The 20401-nt window shown below is 37.7% G+C and overlaps 1 non-coding gene across 1 annotated transcript; it reads left to right on the top strand.

Moving 5' to 3' along the window:
* Positions 1-449: 449 nt before the first annotated feature.
* Positions 450-555, top strand: LOC141569763 (U6 spliceosomal RNA). Its single transcript, XR_012493563.2, has one exon. It is a non-coding gene; the product is annotated as a U6 spliceosomal RNA (small nuclear RNA).
* Positions 556-20401: the final 19846 nt, after the last annotated feature.

Raw genomic sequence — 20401 nt, 5'->3', positions numbered from 1 at the left:
CCAGTTTGGACTCAATTGTATATATAGGTATATAGCATTATCATTTTCTAATGGAATGCTGTTGTCACATCCAATTTTCTATTTCCATGGATTAGATAACACCTACTAGTCCCTGATGGTCATTTTATGTGGTACACACCATTCTCTTTTCACCTTCTAGATCTCCTGCCCATGCTTTCCATTGAGTGAACCCACCCAGAAGCTGGAGGGCAAGTTCCTTCCCAGAGCACAGAGCAGGTAGAGAGGGTGGAGTGAATCTGGAAGGGCAAATGGAAGATATCCAGCACAGCCCATAAATGGCATTGATGTCATTGGTGTGATTTTCTAAACCATTAAACCATTCTTGGTAAAGTTCCAAACAAAACAACTCACACTCCTTTCAATTTACACAGTAGTTCCGTTCCTGGAAAATTCCAGGATATTGAAACTGCAAAAAATACTTTGAGTTATGCTTGCTTCGGTAGCAATATACTAAAATTGGAACTATACAGAGAAGATAAACATGGCCCCTGTGCTACAATGACATGCAAATTTGTGAAAGCATTCCATATTTTAAAACATCAATTTTAGAAAAAGAAAACAGTACTTTGAGTTTCTGTACAAAATGGAGTTAGGTTTAGGCTCAGACAATTACAAATAGGTTTTTCATATACATGAATGTCTAGGGGAACATTTGAAAATTATGTAAGACATAGCAAAATTTGTCCTTGTAAGAATGTCACATACATTGAAGAGCATAGGACATTTTTGACTCCTGCCCATGAACTGCCTCCAGGGGTTTCCTACTCCTCCCAGGGGATTCCTGTCACCAACCGAAAGAGCCTCACATGTTTTCAAAGCAAACCCTTGGGTGATGCCGCCCCCACTAAGACCCCCTCTCCTTAGGTGAAATATTCACCCTTGCAGAATTTGAGTTTGATACTTCATCCACTTAGTGTTTGGGGGCAACAGTGAACGCAAGAAATGACTTCTCAATTTATGGGTCCTTGCTCAATCCAACATCCTAAAGTCTCTGACCCAGCTACTAAACGCTGCCATTTCTGGCAATGTGTAATTGTGAATTTGAATTTTCTGATTTAGTATGAATATAAATTAAGAAAATAATTGGATGTGAAATGAAGCTCAAGCTTCACATGGAGCCAGATAAAAGTTTAAAAATAACTATATTTCATGTCACTTGATATTAAACTATAACATTTTTCTGCTTTTGACATATTTTTAAGTAATGCGTACACATTATATAAAGTTACAAAATATAGACACAAAAATAAAGAGTAAAAACATTATATACTGTGGTAGACAGAAGAATGGCCCCCCTCAAAGATGTCCATGACCTAATCCCTGGAACCTTTCACATGTCAAAAGGGATTCTGCAGATGTGACTAAATTAAGGATCTTGAGATGGGGAGATGATCCTGGATTATCCCTGTGGGTCCAATGTAATCAAAAGGGTCTCCATAAAAGGAAAGCAGGAGGGTCAGAAGGCAGAGGAGGTGATGTGTTAGAGGCAGATTCTGGAGTGTTGGGGCCAGAGCTAAGGAATGGTAGCAGCCCCTAGAGGCTGGAAGAGGCAAGGAATGGAGTCTCCCCTAGAGCTTCCAAAGGGAACCCGCCCTGCAGACACCTTGATTTTAGTCCCATAAAACTCACTTTATACTTCTGACCTCCAAAACTGTAAGAGAATAAATTTGTGTTATTTTAACCCACTACATTTGTGGTCATTTGTTACGGCAACAATAGGAAACTCATGAACACCCATACCACCACTTCCCCCTCCCCTGCTGCAGAGATCTGCCCCATACTTCCAGATCTTTCCCTATGATATGTGTCTGTGTACCTTTTGCAAAAATGGATCACAGTGTGCATGCTATTTTAATAACCTCCTTTTTAAAGTCAACAAACTCCATCTGTCCATTTCATCGAATACCTAGACTATATGAAAAATTTCCCAAATGACATAAAAATGCACTTAACAGTTGTTTGGTCCCAATCAAGGTCTGCTTGAAGGCCAACATTTGACTATTAGGTCCCTTCCATTATGATGTTGACTATTGAAGACATAGTCCTACAGTTGTTTTGAGGAATGTGCCACCTTCTGGGTTTGTTTAGTTGCTACTTCTTGGTGCTGTTTACTTTGTTCTCCCATTTGTTATACACTGCAACATTTTTATTAAACGTTTTTGGCTACAACACTCCCTAGGTGATGGGTATTCATGTTGAATCACATTAGAAGACACATCATACATGGTTAATCCATTAATGATGTTAAGATTGATTACTGGATTAAGGTGATGACTGCCTAATCCCTCCATTGTACAGTTATATTTTTGCCCTGAAACTAGGAAGTGACCATTGTTACTTTCGCATTTAAAAAATATCCAATGCCATTTACTCATTTTAACACTAGTTGATAATCATGACGATGATGATAATGATCATGGTAATTTCATTAAAGTTTGTGATGTGTTTCAAAATCTATCATCTCTTCTGCATTTACTAGTTGGGTTTCATCTGTGAGGTAGAGCTTCCCTCATCTACTGGGGGTATTCGGTTACCTAAAATACAGATTCTACTGGAAAGGCAAGGAAAACAATGCTTAAATCTTTACTATTAATTACCAAGTTACATAGTAAGTAGTTGATTTAATAGCTGCCTTGAATGGTGACAAATAAAAATTTTCAGACTTTCTCTATTTTGAACATCATTATTAAATCATGGATTTTCATATTCCATCTGTTTCAATTCGTTGCCATCATTTGTCTTTATAATGCTCTAAATGTCATGACTCCAGCTAGTGGAACATGACCCCATTGATCTTTGAGAACTCCACTGATTTCTAGCACAAGAAGATATCCCTGGCTCTCCTTGTACTTTCCCTGCCTCAGCCCAGGAATAAACTGTTTCTCCAAAAGGCTCAGCTTCCCTTTAATGGGGAATGGTTTTCAGAAACCACAACCTGAGTACTAGGGGGTGGTCATTATTTGAACAATACAATGAATGGTGACACTGCTTTTAGGTCATTTCAATGGACAGAGCTAGAAAAAAACGCACATTATGGCAGAGAGACTCTAGGGTGGCCCCCGTGATCCCTACCTCCTGGTGTTCATGCTGCTGTGTGCTCCTCTCCTCCTGAAAATGGGAGGAACCGTGACTTGTTTCTAGTCAGTAGTACATGGCAAAGGTAACAGATGCACATGATTACATATACGAGCATATGATTATAACATGTCTGAGTAATGCCAGTCATCCAAGGAGACTCTCTCCCTTGCTGGCTTTAAGGAAGCCAGCTGCCATGCTGTGTGCTGCCTATGGAGAAGGCCACTTGGCAAGGAACTGAGGGGAGCCTCTGGCTGACAGCCAGCAAGAAACCAAGGCCCTCCGTCGCAGCCTGCAAGGAATGAAAAGCTGCCAACAACCATGTGAGCTCGAAAACAGATGCGACGACAGCCCCGGCCGACACCCTGATAGAAGCCTTGTTTTTCCCTGAAGCAGAGCATCTAGCTAAGCCATGCCCAGACTCTTGACCTACAGAAAGAGAGAGATAATAAATGTGTCTTGTGGGGCCGGCCCAGTGGCTCAGGTGGTTGGAGCTCCGTGCTCCTAACTCCGAAGGCTGCCGGTTCGATTCCCACATGGGCCAGGGGGCTCTCAACCACAAGGTTGCTGGTTCAACTTCAGGAGTCCCGCAAGGGATGGTGGGCTCCACCCCCTGCAACTAAGATTGAACACGGCACCTTGAGCTGAGCTGCCTCCCGGATGGCTCAGTTGGTTGGAGCACGGGCTCTCAACCACAAGGTTGCCAGTCCAATTCCTTGACTCCTGCAAGGGATGGTGGGCTGTGCCCCCTGCAACTAGCAGCGGCAACGGGACCTGGAGCTGAGCTGCACCCTCCACAACTAAGACTGAAAGGACAACAACTTGAAGCTGAACGGCACCCTCCACAACTAAGATTGAAAGGACAACAACTTGACTTGGAAAAAAGTCCTGGAAGTACACACTGTTCCCTAATAAAGTCCTGTACCCCTTCCCCAATAAAATCTTTAAAATAAATAAATAAATAAAAAATAAAAAATAAATGTGTCTTGTGCTAGGCCTCTAAGTTTGTGGTACTATTGTTATGTAGCAATAGATAACTAATGCACTATTTAATCATGGGTTTATATGAATATTTTCAATTCAATTTTAATATTACAATGTTTTCCTTAATTTCTTGGATTTTATCCAAATATTTTTGCAAATAATGGAACTACTGGTCCTATCCCTGGGAGGACTACACACTAAATTGTGAATAAAAAACTGAAAATGAGGGATCTCCTCTCCTTTCTATTTTTCCATTATTCCTCTCTTTGAACGGGAACATTTACTTATTCATATTTTTTCTCTTACGGCCTTGCTCATTTAAGTAAACTAAGTCTGTGAAATCATTTCATAATAATTTTAGCCTTAGGGTTCCTTTGAATTATTGCAAATTGTAATATTTTCTGTTAATATAGTTCTTCATGGTTTAAAATGAATTTTTTCAGTTATAAGTTTCTCTAATAAATTTTGAAATAGCATTCAATTAACTTAAATTTGATTTAGACAAAATTATCATACAAAGTGCTTCTAACAATGTGTATTTCCTCAAACAAGGCTCACCTATGCTTTTTAAATGTTTTTTAAAACAGTTAAATACATAGTTTGATTCTTTGTATTTTTGGTAAACATACAAACTAGAAATTCAAAGTCCAAGCTCTGAACAACCACTTATGATGAACAAAGATGTCCCTAATCTAAATCAACCACTTAAAAAAATATTTAGTAACAAATATTTAATTTTGAAAATTATACAAGTACACTTATATTTGTATGATTTCTGCTCAACAATTAAATGTTTTCAAATGTCAGCTTGAAATTATGTTATTAGTACTGATAAAAGAAAAAATACTCAGATTCATTTTGAATTCTTGTCTATTACTTTCAGGTTTAACACAAGATGTTATAGAACAAATAATTCAACCTGACAAAATGATTTCCCGAAAGTACTATTTCCAGTAACAATTTCTCTATTGAATGAGAATTGACAGTAAATATTGTAAAATACCTCACAACAACCCTACACATCGGTCAATAAATATGACTGTAATGTATTTTATAGAAAGTAGCAGAATTGGCTTTACAGAAGCCTGAAGAACAATGGTTAAGTTCTCCTGACCAAAAATACCATACCAACTAAGAAAGAGATTAAATTAAGGCAAAGACTTTTCTGGCACAGCTTCACATGTACCTTAAAACTCTGTTCTATGTCATGAAACTGTTTTCTCTGGATTAATAATGCACTGAAGAGGTTGAGGGAACCTCGAGGAAAGGGTCTGGGTTTTATTTACCTCTCTCTCCCCAGGTGTAGTATAGAACCTGCCATATTAATTAATGTTACATAACTGAATGGATAATTGGAGGAAGGAAGGAAGGGAGGGAGGGAGGGAGGGAGGGAGGGAGGGAGGGAGGGAGGGAAGGAGGGAGGGAGGAAGGAAGGAAGGAAGGGCAAAGGATCCAATGAATGGCCTTAGGTGGCTTTAAGTTACTCCAAAATATATGTAAATATTTTAAAAGTAATAAAGAAATACAAAACAATGAAGAACTGAAGGAAGTTAGCCAAAACCTTAGTGAAAGCTGCAGATTTCCATGAATCAATGAAAGAAATAGGTATTACTAAGCTATAAACCCAGAGATGAGGATTATGTCGACTGTGGGTACAACCCCTACTTTAAAATTTTGAAATCCATGTCATTTTGTTGATAAAAGGGGATTAATCGAACCTTTGAGATCATGAGAAACTGGAGATCTACAGCCCAGATTTTACAACCCACCCAATCTCGGGCCAAACAACAACCTCAGTCAAAACAGACAGTAATTGTTTCGGAAGTGCTATGGGCTCAACAGGGACAATACTGCCCTCTAGGGAGTGTTTTGAAAGTTTGTGGATATATATGCTTATATATATTTTTGGCACGTTGGAGTGAAACTGCAAAGCATTAATGATACAGGGCTTCTTAAAAGCCACAAGAGAAAAAAAGGCATTACCACTAAGAAATGAAAATTAGATCATCAGCAGACTTTGCATCAGCGAACAACTGATGCCAGAAGACAATAGAATCATAGTGAAAGGGGAAGTTATTAGCAATGTAGGATTTTATACCTAAGTAAATTGCCATTGTAGAGTAAAAGCAAAATAGAGACATTTATAGACATATGAAAAAGAAGTTTACCACTCACAGACTCTCACTAAAAATACTGTGGGTGCTCTGATTTCTGGTGCCAGCCAAGATGGAGTAAGTCCACTATAGTCTATCCTACTTAGAACAACTAAAATTTCTAGGGGGGAAAACACAAAAGCAACTACCTGAGAACTTTGAAAAGTAAATAGAAGCAGGTATATTGAGAAGGGAAGTAAAAACTAGAAGAAGTGACTCGCACAGGGGTGAGTTACCCATATTTTTTTTAAGGTACTTTCTCTCCCAACATTGATCAGAGGAGAAGTCTCCAGCAGAGCTGCTGTAAGCAGTACAAGAAGAAAAACTCCAAGGAACCCCATACTTCTGACCAGAGGAATGAGAAAACATGCCCCTGAAAGATAGAAGTGTGGAAAGAATCACAAAGAGGAGAAAGCTGAAGAAGGGGTCAATTCTGTGTACGAAACAGCAAAACGCCAGGCTCACCTAGGAGCTGAACATACATGGGACAGACCCAAAGCAACATAGCAAAAAGACTTTAAGACCTGAATTGTGATGTATAACACCACGCAAATGAACCCGAGTAGAGCATATGTGGGATAAGCCCAAAGTATCAGAGCAAAGGCTTTGAACTGACATTGGGACCACTGAACACAGAAGGTGATCTAGAACTTGTAGTCTGAACATAACCAGGTTGATTGTCTGCTTAAAAAAAAAAAAATCCCATCCACCAGGGGACTTTAACAGGACCCAAATTCTTACAACATAAGATTCAAAATATCCAGTATACAATCCAAAATTACTTGACATACAAAGAATCAAGAAAATGTGACTAATTCCCAAAGCAAAAGACATTCAAGCGATGCCAAATCCAAGATGATTCAGATGCTGAAATTAACAGACTTTAAAGCTGTTATAATTATGCTCTGTGAGGTAAATACACACTTTAAATAAATGAAAAGATAGTTCTCAGAAGAGTAAAAAGAAACTATAAAAAATAAGCTAATGGAAATGTTAGAAGATAAAAATACAATATATTAAACACTCACTAGGGGGTGGCCAGTTAGCTCAGTTGGTTAGAGTGTGGTGCTGGTAGCACCAAAGTTGCCGGTTGTATACCCGCATGGGCCACTGTGAGCTGCGCCCGCCTTAAAAAAAAAAATTCACTAGATGAGCTCAATAGAAGTAGATGTGTTATATATAATACACATAAAATCCTCATTTTATATATAACATGATATAGCTCATATATAAGATATTATACGTATATATATATATATTTTTTTTTTTTTTTGAGGGCACAGCTCACAGTGGCTCATGCAGGGATCGAACCGGTAACATTGATGCTCTAACCAACTTAACTAACCGGCCACCCCTTTGTTTATTTAATATAGAGAAAATGAGGATTGTGTGGACTATGGGTGCAATCCTTGGTTTAAAATTTTGGAATCCGTGTTATTTTGTCCATAAAAAGGGGAGTAGTCTAACCTTTGAGACGAGAAACTGGAGATCTGCAGCCCAGATCTCATAACCCACTCCGTCTCTGGCCCAAAACAACCTCACTCAAAAGAGACAATTGTCTCAAAAGTGCTACGGGCTCAATGGGGACAATACTGCCCTCTAGGGAGCATTTTGGAAGTTTGTGGGTACATTTTTTTTTTGACACATTGGGGTGAAACTACAAAACATCAATGATAAAGAGAAAAAAATAAAATATGTATATATTATATATGCGTATATGTGTGTATATATATATATATATACATACATATATCTACACATACATACATATATGTACATATACACATACACATACACACACACAGTTGTGGAGGCTGGCAAGTCCAAACTCTCCAGGGCAGGCCAGCAGGCTAGAGAGCCAGGGAAAAATTGCAGTGTTGAGTCCAAAGGCAGTATGGAGGCAGAAATCTTTCTTCCTCAGCGTAGGTCAGTTTTTTCTCTTAAGTCCTCCAACTGACTGCATAAGGCTCACCCCATTACAGAGGATACTCTGCTTTACTCAAAGTCTATTGATTTAAATGTTAATCATATCTAAAAAATACCTTCACAGCAATATCCAGACCAGTGTTGGACCAAACACTGGGTACCATAACCTTGCCAAATTGACACATAAAATTAACCATCACAGATGACAGAGTAAAGAATCAGTGAGCTTGAAGATAGATGAATAGAAATTATCCAATCCTAAGAACGGAAAGATTGAGGAAATTTAACAGAACTTCAGGCCTGTGAAAAAAATATCAAAAGGTCTACCATTTATGCCACTGGAATCTCAGGAGAGCAGAAAGAGATTAGTACAGAAAAAATATTTGAAGAAATAATAACTGAAAATTTCCCAAATTTGGAGAACGACATAGAGATTCAAGATCAGCAAACTCACAAGATACACTCACCAACAAGGAAAATGTGTTCATTCTTCTCAGTTATATATGAGTCATTTACTTTATAATGACCAGATATAAGTTACAAAGTAAGTCTCAACAAATTTCAAAAAAAACAATATTAAACAGATCTCACTCTCTGATAGAAAAGAACAATAACAAGATATTTTTAAAAAAATGTTTAGTCAGTTATACCTTAATAAAGCAGAAAAAGTGTTTAGAACACTAAAATGCTACTAACTCATGGGTTTAAGAGCAAATCATGATTTGGCAAAGGATTCTTAGATATGATAGCAGAAGCACAAGCAACAAAAGAAAACATAGATAAACTAGACTTCATCAAAATGAAAAACGTTCATGCTTCGAAGGACACTATCAAGACAATGCACAGAACATCCATAGAATGGGAGAACAAATTTGCAAATCATAAATCTGATAAGAGTTTGCATCTGGAATATATAAAAAACTCTTACAACACAATAATAAAAAGGCGACGCAATTTTTAAAATGAGCAAAGGATCTGAATAGACATTTCTCCAAGGAAGATATACAAATGGCCAATAAGCACATGAAAAGATGTTCAACATCATTAGCCATCAGGGAATGTGAATCAAAACAATAATGAGATACCACTTCATACCCACCAGGATGGCTATAATAAAAAAGTCATAATAAGCAACAGGAGTTCTCATTCAGTGCAGGTGAGAATGCAAAATGTACAGCCACTTTGGAAGACAGTTTGGCAGTTTCATACAAAACTAAACATACTCTTGTCATGTGATCCAGCAATAGCGCTCCTTCATATTTACACAGTTGAAAATTTATGTCCACATAAGAACCTGCACATGAATCTTTTTTTATAAATAAATTTTATTGGGGAATATTGGGGGACAGTGTGTTACTCCGGGGCCCATCAGCTCCAAATTGCCATCCCTCAATCTAGCCGTGGAGGGCGCAGCTCAACTCCAAGTCCAGTCGCCGTCCTCAACCTTTAGTTGCAGGGGACACAGCCCACCACCCCATACGGGAACTGAACCAGCAACCTTGTTGCTGAGAGTCTGCGCTCCAACCAACTGAGCCATCTGGCCGCCCCTGCACATAAATCTTTATAGCAGCTTATTCATAATTGCCAAAAATGTGGAAACAATCAAGATATCCTTCAACAGATGAATGGATAAACAAACAGTGGTATATTCATGCAATGGAATGTTATTCAGTGATAAAAAAGAAATGAGTTATCAAGTCAGGAAGACGTGGAGGAACCTTAAATGCATATTGCTGAGTGAAAGAAGCCAACCTGAAAAGGCTATCTACTGTGTTATTCCAAGTATGTGACATTGTGGAAAAGGCAAAACTATGGAGACAGTAAAAAGATCAGTGGTTGCCAGGGACTCAAGGGGAGGGAGGAAAGGAGGTATGAGAGGTGGAGCACAAGGGAATTTTAGGGCAGTAAAACCATTCTGTATGATAGTGGAATGGTAGATATATGTCATTACACAATGAGCAAAACCCATAGAATGTGTAACATAAAGAGTGAATCCCAATATAAACCATGGACTTGAGTTTTAAGAAAACCTGTTTTAGAGTAAACAATGTAAAATAAAAAGAAGGAGTGGCCAAAGGAGAAAAAAAAAAGCCATAATAACAAGTGTTGGTGAGATGGGGAGAAATAGGGACCCTCACATATTGCTAGTGGGAATGCAAAATGGTGCAGCCACTTTGGAACACAGTCTGGCAGTTCTTCAAACGACTAAATATAGAATTACCATATGACTCAGCAATTCCACTCCTAGGTATATACTGAAGACAAATGAAAACATAGGTGTAATGCGGGAGACCCTGCTCGCTGCGCCATTTGTCGTGCACGGAGGCCTTCTTGCCGCGCCATCTTTCAGGCGGGGCGGCCTGCGGGGTCTCTGCTCCCGCTCCCCACACAAGAACGCAGGATATGGTGAGGCCGAAAAGGAACACCCACGGAGCCATAGGTAGGGGAGCCATACCACCACGGTCTCACTGGAGGCTGGGCCCACCGGACGCCGACCTGCCGTCCGCTTTTCCGCCAACCGACCGACCGATGACTCTCCTCCACTCTCTCGACCCTGTTCCTCTCTCTCGGCTCTCCTCTTCCGCTCTCTTCGGCTCTGCTCGGCTCTGCTCAGCTCCTCGGCAATCCTCGGCAGTCCTCAGCAGTCCTCGGCAGTCCTCCGTAGTCGAAGCAGTTATACCAGCGGCCAATTGGCTAACCGGCCACAGCCGACGGCCATTCACCACCCGAGCCAGTACCCCTTCACGTGAGGCCAAGAGCCTGTAAACTACTCTCTGGGGCTCTGTCCCCACACTAGGTCCACAGAAAAAACTTGTATACGAGTACAAATGTTTATAGCAGCATTATTCATTAATAGCCCAAAGGTGCGAACCTAAATGTCTGTCAATGGACAAATGGATAAACAAAATGTGGTCTATCCATACAATAGGATATTATTCAGCAATAAAAAGGAATGAAGCACTGACACGTGCAACAACATTGATGAACCTTGAAAACATTAAGCTAAGTGAAAGAAGTCAATCACAAAAGTCCACATATTATATGATTCTAGTCATATGAAAGTCCAGAATATAGAAATCTATGGGAATAAAAAGTAGATTAGGGCTGGCCCCGTGGCTCAGGTGTTTGGAGCGCAGTGCTCCTAACACCAAGGTCGTGGGTTCGATTCCTACCTGGACCAGTGAGCTGCGCCCTCTACAGGTAAGATTGTGAACAACGGCTATCCCGTGAGCTGGGCTGCCTAGAGCAGTGGGAGATTGGCAGGCTGCTGTGTGCTGCCCTGGGCTACTCTGTGCTGCCATGAGTGACTGGCGGCCAGCGTGGTGGCGGGCAGCCACCGTGAGCGGCAGGCAGCTGGCGTGAGTGGCCGGCAGCGGCGAGAGCTGCCGTGAGCTGCTGTGAGCAGCTGACTGATGACCAGCGACCCACTGCCACAGTCGGTGGGGAGCGCAAGGCTCATGATACCAGCATGGGCCAGGGAGTTTTGTGTCCTACACAGCTAGACTGAGAAACAACGGCTTGAACCGGAGTGGGGGAGGGAGATGGAAGAAAGGGGGGGAAAAAAGGAAAAGAAAAAACTCCAGGAAGTCAGATCATCAGAAAGAGAGAGAAAGCGCGAGAAAATAAACAACTTTAGGAACAGAAAAGGAAATATAACAAACAATAAGAGTACAGAATTTTAATAACGTATGAGAATACTATGAATAACTTTATTTCAGTACATATGAAAACTAAGAAGACATGGAAAGGTTTCCAGAAAAATGTAAATTACCAAACTAGAAACTGATAATCAATGTCTCTCATGATAAGAAATACCAAGCTCACACAGTTTTACTAAAAAGTTTCATCAAACCTTCAAAGAAAAGATAATCTCTCTTTATTAAACAATACAGTTCAGAAAATAGAAGTGGAAAAGTTACTTAGCCCATTTTATGGGCCAATATAAACTTGATATCAAACACAAAACAATAAAAGAAAATGACATTTTAGATCAATCTCACTTATTAATATACACACAAATCTTTTAAATAAAATAATAACAAACCAAATTTAAGCAGTGCATTAAAAAAAGTAATGTGAAGACAAACAAACAAACAAAAACTCATAGACACAGTCAACAGTTTAGTGATTATCAGAGGGTAAGGGGGGAGGGAGGAGGTAGAAGAGGGAAAAAGGATCAAATATATGGTGATGGAAGGAGAACTGACGCTGGATGATGAATACACAATGTGATATATAGATGGTATATTATAGAATTGTACACTTGAAACCTATGTAATTTTACTAACCAATGTCACCCCAATAGATTTAATAAATTTTTTTTAAAAAGTAATGTGCTACAAGTAGAACTCTTTGAAGAATGCACTAAGAATTCAACATCAAAAAATCAAGTAATATAATATTTCATAGATTAAAGGAAAAATATAATCATCCCATGGGATACAGAAGAGACAATGAACATTTATTCATTATTTAAAACAAAACAAAATAAAAACCCCTAAGAGAATTAGAATTAAAAGAAAACTTCCTTAACCTGGAAAAAAAAAAAAAAAAAAAAAAACTATAGTAGAGGTGAGACTTTCAGGGAAGGTAGAAAGCAAATCCTTTCCCAGAAAAGTAACTGTAAAGTTGGATAAAATTGACAAAAACAACCATTTCAGTGTTGTAAAAATCAACTAAAGGGGGGAGAGGGAAAGAAGGAGAGAGACAACACAAACTACCAATATCAGGAATGAAACAGGGGATATCACTACAGACCCTGTAGCCATAGAAAGGATAATAATAGACTACTACAAAGAAATCTAAACATGAAAACTTGACAACTAAGATAAAACGCACCAATTCCTTGAAAAACACAAACTACCACAATGCACCCAATATTAAATATATAATTTGGATAGTCCTATAACTCTTAAGTAAACTGAATTTTTAATCTTAAAAATCCCCAAAAGAATCAAATATATGGTGATGGAAGAAGAACTGACTCTGGGTGGTGAACACACAATGGGATTTATAGATGATGTGATACAGAATTGTACACCTGAAATCTATGTAATTTTACTAACAATTGTCACCCCAATAAATTTAAAAAATAAATTTAAAAAAAATCCCCAAAAGAGAGATCTCCAGGTCCAAGTGGCTTCCACTGGAGAATTATAACAAACTTTTAAAGAATTAACATCACTTATATACAATCTCTTCTGGGAAATAGAAGAGAGAACACTTCCCAATTCATTTTATGATGCTAGTATTTCCCCGACTAAAACCAGAGAGACAATACAAAAAATGAAAACTACAGCCAATATTTCTCATGAGTATAGATGTAAAATCATTAACAATATTTGGCAAATAAAATTCAGAAACATATAAAAAGAATTATATGGGTTCTAGTATCCAGAATACATAAAAACTCAACAACAAAAAGACAAGCAACCTACTTTAAAAATGAGCAAAGGACTTGAATAGATATTTCTCCAAAGAAGATATACACATGGGTAACAAGCACATGAAAAGATGGCCAACATCATTAATCATTAGGGAAATGCAAATCTAAACGACAATGAGATACGACCTCACACCGACTATGATGGCCATAACAACAACAAAACATAAAATAAAAAGTATTGAGGGTGGCCAGATGGCTCAGTTGATTGGAGCGCGAGCTCTGAACAACAGGGTTGCCGGTTCGATTCCCACATAGGTCAGTGAGCTGCGCCCTCTGCAACTAGATTGAAGGACGGCAACTTGGAGCTTATGGCCCCTGGAGAAAAACACTGTTCCCCAATAAAAAAAAGGTTTTTAAAATAAATAAATAAAATAAAAAATAGATAAATAAATAAAAAGTATTGATGAGGATGTTAAGAAAATGGAACCCTCATACATTCCTGGTGGGAATGTAAAATGGTGTAGCCACTTTGGAAAAGAGTTTGGCTGTTCCTCAAAAAGCTAAAACATTGAATTACCGTATGACCCAGTAATATACCCAAAAGAATTGAAAACAGGTGTTCAAACAAAAACTTGTACATGAATGTTTATAGCACCACTATTCACAACAGCCAAAAGATGGAAACAACCCAAATGTTCATCAACAGATGAATGGATAAACAAAATATGGCATATTATTCAGTCATAAAAGGAATGAAGTACTGACACATGCTATGACATGGATGAACCTTGAGAACATCACGCTAAGTGAAAGAAACCAGACACAAAAGGCCACACACTGTGTAATTCCATTTATATGAAATATGCAGAGTTGGCAAATCCATAGAAACAAAAAGCAGATTAGTGGTTGCCAGGGACTCGGGGGAATGGGAATGAGGAATGATTGCTTAATGAGTATGAGGTTTCCTTTTAGGGTGATGAAAATGTTCTGGAAGTAGATGGTGGTGATGGTTGCACAACACCATGAATGTACATAGTGACAATTAATTGTACATCTTTCAAATGGTGAAAATGGTAAATTTAAGTTATGTGTATTTTATCACAATAAAAATATATTTTTTTAAACAGTTATATACCACGACCAAGTGAGGTTTATTCCCTGGATGCAAATCTAGTTCAATATTCAAAAATCCCATCGACAAGCTAAAGAAGAAAAATCACACAATCATATTAATTGATTCAGAAAAGGCATCTGACAAAATTCAACACTCATTCCTGATAAAAATTCTCAGAAAACTAGTGATAGAAGGTAACTTCAACTTGATAAAGAAAATCTATGAAAAAATTACAGCTAATGTTATATTTATTGTTGAAAGACTGACTGCTTTCCCCCTGAGAACTGGAACAAAGCAAGGATATCTGCTCTCATCACCTTATTCATCAACTGGAAGTCCTAGCCAGGGCAACAAGGCAAAAACTAATTATAATAATAAATAATAATAATAATAAAAGGTATCTTGATTGAAAAGAAAGAAATGACTGTTCCTATTTGCAGATGGCATGAATGTCTATGTAAAAAAATCTATGAAAGAACGCCTAGAACTAATAAGTAAGTTCAGGAAGGTCACAGGATACAAGATAAACATAGAAAATCAACTGTATTTCTATATATTAACAATGAACACACGGACACGAAAATTTTAAATATAATACCATTTATAATTGGTAAAAAAATAAAATATTTAGCTATAAATCTAAAAAAGAAACATATAGGATTTGAATGCTGAAAACTATAAAACACTGATGAATGAAATACAAGAAGATCTAAACAAACGGAGAGACTTTCTGTGTTCATGAATTGGAAGACTCAACATAAAAAAGATGTCAAATTTCTACACTCGCTTAATGTAAATTCTATCAAATTATCAGCAGTATTTTTATAGAGACAGATCAACCTGTCCTAAAATTTACATAGAAAGAAAAAGGAACTAGAATAGCTAAATTCATTTTGAAAAAAAGAGGAAAGTGGAAGAAATCAGTCTATTTAATTTCATGATTTATTGTATAGCTACAGTAATCCAGATTGTGTGATATTTGCAGAGGTACAGACAGATCAATGAACAGAATAGAGAGAGAATCCAGAAACAGGCCCACACAAACATGCCCAACTGATTTTTTTTTAAAGATTTTTATTGGGGAAGGGGAACAGGACTTTATTGGGGAACAGTGTGTACTTCCAGGACTTTTTTTTTTTTTTAAGTCAAGTTGTTGTCCTTTCAATCTTAGTTGTGGAGGGTGCTGTTCAGCTTCAAGTTGTTATCCGTTCAGTCTTAGTTGTGGAGGGCGCAGCTCAGCTCCAGGTCCAGTTGCCGTTGCTAGTTGCAGGGGGCACAGACCACCATCCCTTGCGGGAGTCCAACCGGCAACCTTGTGGTTGAGAGGACACGCTCCCAACAAACTGAGGGATCTGGGAGCTCAGTGGCAGCTCAGTTTGAGGTGCCGTGTTCAATCTTAGTTGCAGGGGGCGCTGCCCACCATCCCTTGCGGGACTCAAGGAATTGAACTGGCAACCTTGTGGTTGAGAGCCCACTGGGCCATGTGGGAATCGAACCGGCAGCCTTCGGAGTTAGGAGCACGGAGCTCTAACCGCCTGAGCCACCAGGCCGGCCCTGCCCCACTGATTTTTAACAAAGGTGCAAAAAGTAATTCAATGGAGGAAGGAAAGCCTTTTCATCAAATGGTGCTGTATCAATTGAACATCCATAAGGCAAAAAAAATGAACCTCAACCTAAACCTCATCATCTTATACAAAAATTAACCCCAAATGGATCATGAACTTAAATGTAAAACATGAAGCTACAAAACTTTTAGAAAGAAAACCTTCAGGACCTAGGGCCAGGCAAAGTGTTCTTGGACTTAGCACCAAAAGCACCATAAAAGGAAAAATGGATAAGTTGAACTTCATCAAAATGTAAAATTTTGCTCTGTGAAAGACCTTATTTAGAGGATGAAAAGTCAAGCTACAGACTGGGAGAAAATATTTGCAAACCATGTATCTGACAAAGGATTAGTATCTCAAAACTTAACTGTAAAAAAGCAAATAATCCAATGACAAATTGAGGAAAAGACATGAACAGACATTTCACCAAAGAAGATATACAGATGGCAAAAAGCCCATGAATATCATTAGCCATTAGAGATGCAAATTAAAACTACAATGAGATACCACTAGACATCTATCACAATGGCTAAAATAAAAAAAACAGTGACAACATCAAATGCTGCCGAGGATATAGAAAAACTGATAAATTGCTAGTGGTAATACAGCCATTCTGGAAAACAGTTTGGCAGTTTCTTGAAAAACTGAACATGCAACTACTACACAACTCAGCAACTGCACTCCTAGGCATTTATTTTGGTGAACTGAAAACAAGTTCACACAAAGACCTGTACATAAATGTTTATAACAGCTTTAATTATAATAGGCAATAAACTAGAAACAACCAAGATGTCCTTCAATGGGTAAACGGTTAAACTATGGTACATCCATATCAAGGAATACTATTCAGTAATAACAGGAATGAACTATTGAACTACTGCTACACACAACTTGGATGAATCCCCAGAGAATTATGTTGAGTGCAAAAGTCAATCCCAAAAGGTATGATCCAATAATATTCTTGAAATGACAAAATTATGGAAATGAGAGCATATTAGTGGTTGCCAAGGGTTAACGACTGAGGGGAGAGGGGAAACAGGAGGGCAACATGAGGGATCCTTGGTGATGGAAAAGTTCCGTATCTTGACTGTATCAATGTCAGTATCTTGGTTGTGATGTGGTATTACAGTTTTGTGAGATGTTACCATTGGGTGATACTTCATAAAGGGTACATGGGATTTCTTTGTAGGATTTCTTAGAACAGCATGTGAATTCACAATTATCGCATAATAAAAAGTTTACTTTAAAAAATAGGATGGATTGGGCCAGCCCGGTGGCTCAGGTGGTTGGAGCTCTGTGCTCCTAACGCTGAAGGCTGCCGGTTCGATTCCCACATGGGCCAGTGGGCTCTCAACCACAAGGGTGCCGTTTTGACTCCCACAAGGGATGGTGTGCTGTGCCCCCTGCAACTAACAATGGCAACTGGACCTGGAGCTGAACTGCGCCCTCCACAACTACAATTGAAAGGACAACAACTTGACTTGGAAAAAATCCTGGAAGTACACACTGTTCCCCAATAAAGTCCTGTTCCCCTTACCCAATAAAATCTTGAAAAATAAAAACAGGATGGATTCCTTTTTCTCCCCAGGAGAAAAAGGAACCCTCATACACTTCCGGTGGGAATGAAATTGGTATAGCCACTATGCAAAACAGTATGGAGGTTCCTCAAAAAATTAAGAATAGAATTACCATATGACCCAGCAATCCCTCTTCTGAGTATCTGCCAAAAAAAATCTGAAAACGTTTATCTGTAAAGATATATGTACTCCTATGTTCATTGCAGCTTTATTTATGGTGGCCAAGACAGGGAAACAACCAAAGTGTCCTTTGATAGGTGATTGGATAAAGAAGATGTGGTACATACACACAATGGAATATTATTTGGTCATAAGAAAAGATGAAATATTGCCATTTGCAACAATGGATTTTGAGATTATCATGCTAAGCAAAATAAGTCTGACAGAAAAAGTCAAGAACCATATGACTTCACTCATATGTGGGATATAAAACTGAAAGCAACAAAGGAACAAGATAAACAAATAAAGAAAAAATATCATAGACATAGACAACAGTTTAGTGGTTACCAGAGGGTAAGGGGGGAGGGGGGAGGTAGAAGAAGCAAAAGGGGGTCAAATATATGTGATGAAAAGAGAACTGACTCTGGGTGGTGAACACACAATGCAATATATAGATGATGCATTATAGAAATGTACACTTGAAACTTATGTAATTTTATTAACCAATGTCACCCCAATAAATTTAATAAATAAAAAATAGGATGAAATACAGAGAAATGGTGCTTAGAGGGGAATTTATAGCTTTAAATTCCTATATGAGAAAAGAAAATATCAAATCAATAACCTATGGTTCTACCTTAGGAAACTAGGGAAAGAAGAGCAAAGTACACTTAAAGCAAGCTTAAGAAATAGTAAAGATTAGAACTGAAATCAGTGAAGCGGAAAAACAACAGAGAAAAAAATTTTAAAACCCTAAAAGTTGGTTCTTTGAAAAGGTCAATAAAATTGACAAACCTTTAGCTAGACAGACCATGAATAAAAGAGAAAATACAAATTACCAAAATCAGGAATGAAAGAGGAGACATCACTACCCACATTACAGAAATTAAAAAGATTAAAAAGGGATTATATGAACAATTTAATGCCCATATATTAGACAACTTAGATGAAATGGACAAATTCCTAAAGAGACAAATTATCAAAATTAACCCAATAAGCAATAGAAAATCTGAATACACCTATAACCAGAAATCAAATTACTAATTTTAAATCTTCCCCAAAAGAACAACTAAAGTCCAGCCGGCTTTATTGGTAGACTGATAAATTCTATCAAATATTTAAAGAATAAATATCACCAATCCTTCACAAACTCTTTTAGAAAATAGAAAAGGACAGAACACTGCCCAATGAATTCTGTGAGGCTAGCATTACCTCATACCAATACCAGACAAAGCCATTATAAGAAAAGTAAACAAAATCAATATTCCCCATTAACGTAAATGCAAGAATCCTTAACAGAATTAAAAACCAAATGAATTAAGCAACATATAAAAAGGATCATGCACCATGACCACGTGGGATTTACCCTGGGAATACAAGGTTGATGTAACATCTAAAAATTAATTAATGTAGTACACTGTGTTTAAAAAGAATAAATGACAAAAATACATATTCATCTCAATAGATGCAGAAAAAAACATTTCACAAAATCCATCACCCATCCATGAGAAAAAACTCTTAACAAACAAGGAATTGAAGAAATCTTCCTCAACCTAAAAAACCCACAGCTAACACAATACTTAATTGGTGATAGACAAAATGCTTTCTTCCTCAAGATCAGGAACAAAACAAAGATGTCTGCTATTGCCACTTCTGTTCAACATTGTTCTGGAGGTTCTATCCAGTGTAATAAAAAAAAGGAAAAAGTTAAAGGCAGTCAAATTGGAAAGGAAGGTGTAAAACTGTCTTTATTTGCAGATGATATGATCCTATTTGTAGAAACTCCCAAGGAATTCACAAAAAAAGACTAGAACCAATAAACGAGTTTATCAAGGTCACAGGATATAAAATTTATATCTGAAAATCAACTATATTTTTACATACAAGCAACAAACAATCCAAAAATGAAATTAAGAGAACAATTCTATTCATAATAGCATCAAAAATAACTAAATAGGAATAAATTTAACAAAAGAAGTGCAAGACCCGTACAGTGAAAACTAACAAAACATTACTGAGAGAAATGAAAGAAAATCTAAATGAAGAGACATTCCATAGTTATGAATTGGAAGAATCAATATTGTCAAGGTAGTAATTCTCTCCAAACTGGATCCATAAATTTAATGCAATCCCTAACAAAATTCCAGCAGGCTTTTTTTGGAGAAACTGACAAGCTGAACCTAAAATTTATATGGAAATTCGAAGGACTTAGAAGAGTCAAAACAATTTTGAAAAAAAGAACATAGTTGGAGGATTTATACTACCCAACTTAAAATCTCACTTTAAAGTCACAGTAATCAAGACAATGTGGCTAACAGATCAATAGAAAAGAATTCAAGAAATCAACCTTTACACCTATGTAAACTGATGTTCGATAAAGGTGCCAAGACTATCCATTGGAG

This window comes from Rhinolophus sinicus, chromosome 18 (assembly GCF_057876585.1).
Source record: "Rhinolophus sinicus isolate RSI-liver-muscle chromosome 18, RSI-T2T, whole genome shotgun sequence".
In the NCBI taxonomy this organism is placed as follows: domain Eukaryota; kingdom Metazoa; phylum Chordata; class Mammalia; order Chiroptera; family Rhinolophidae; genus Rhinolophus; species Rhinolophus sinicus.
Note: the sequence above shows the minus strand (reverse complement) of the source record. Positions and strands in the feature narration are given on the sequence as shown.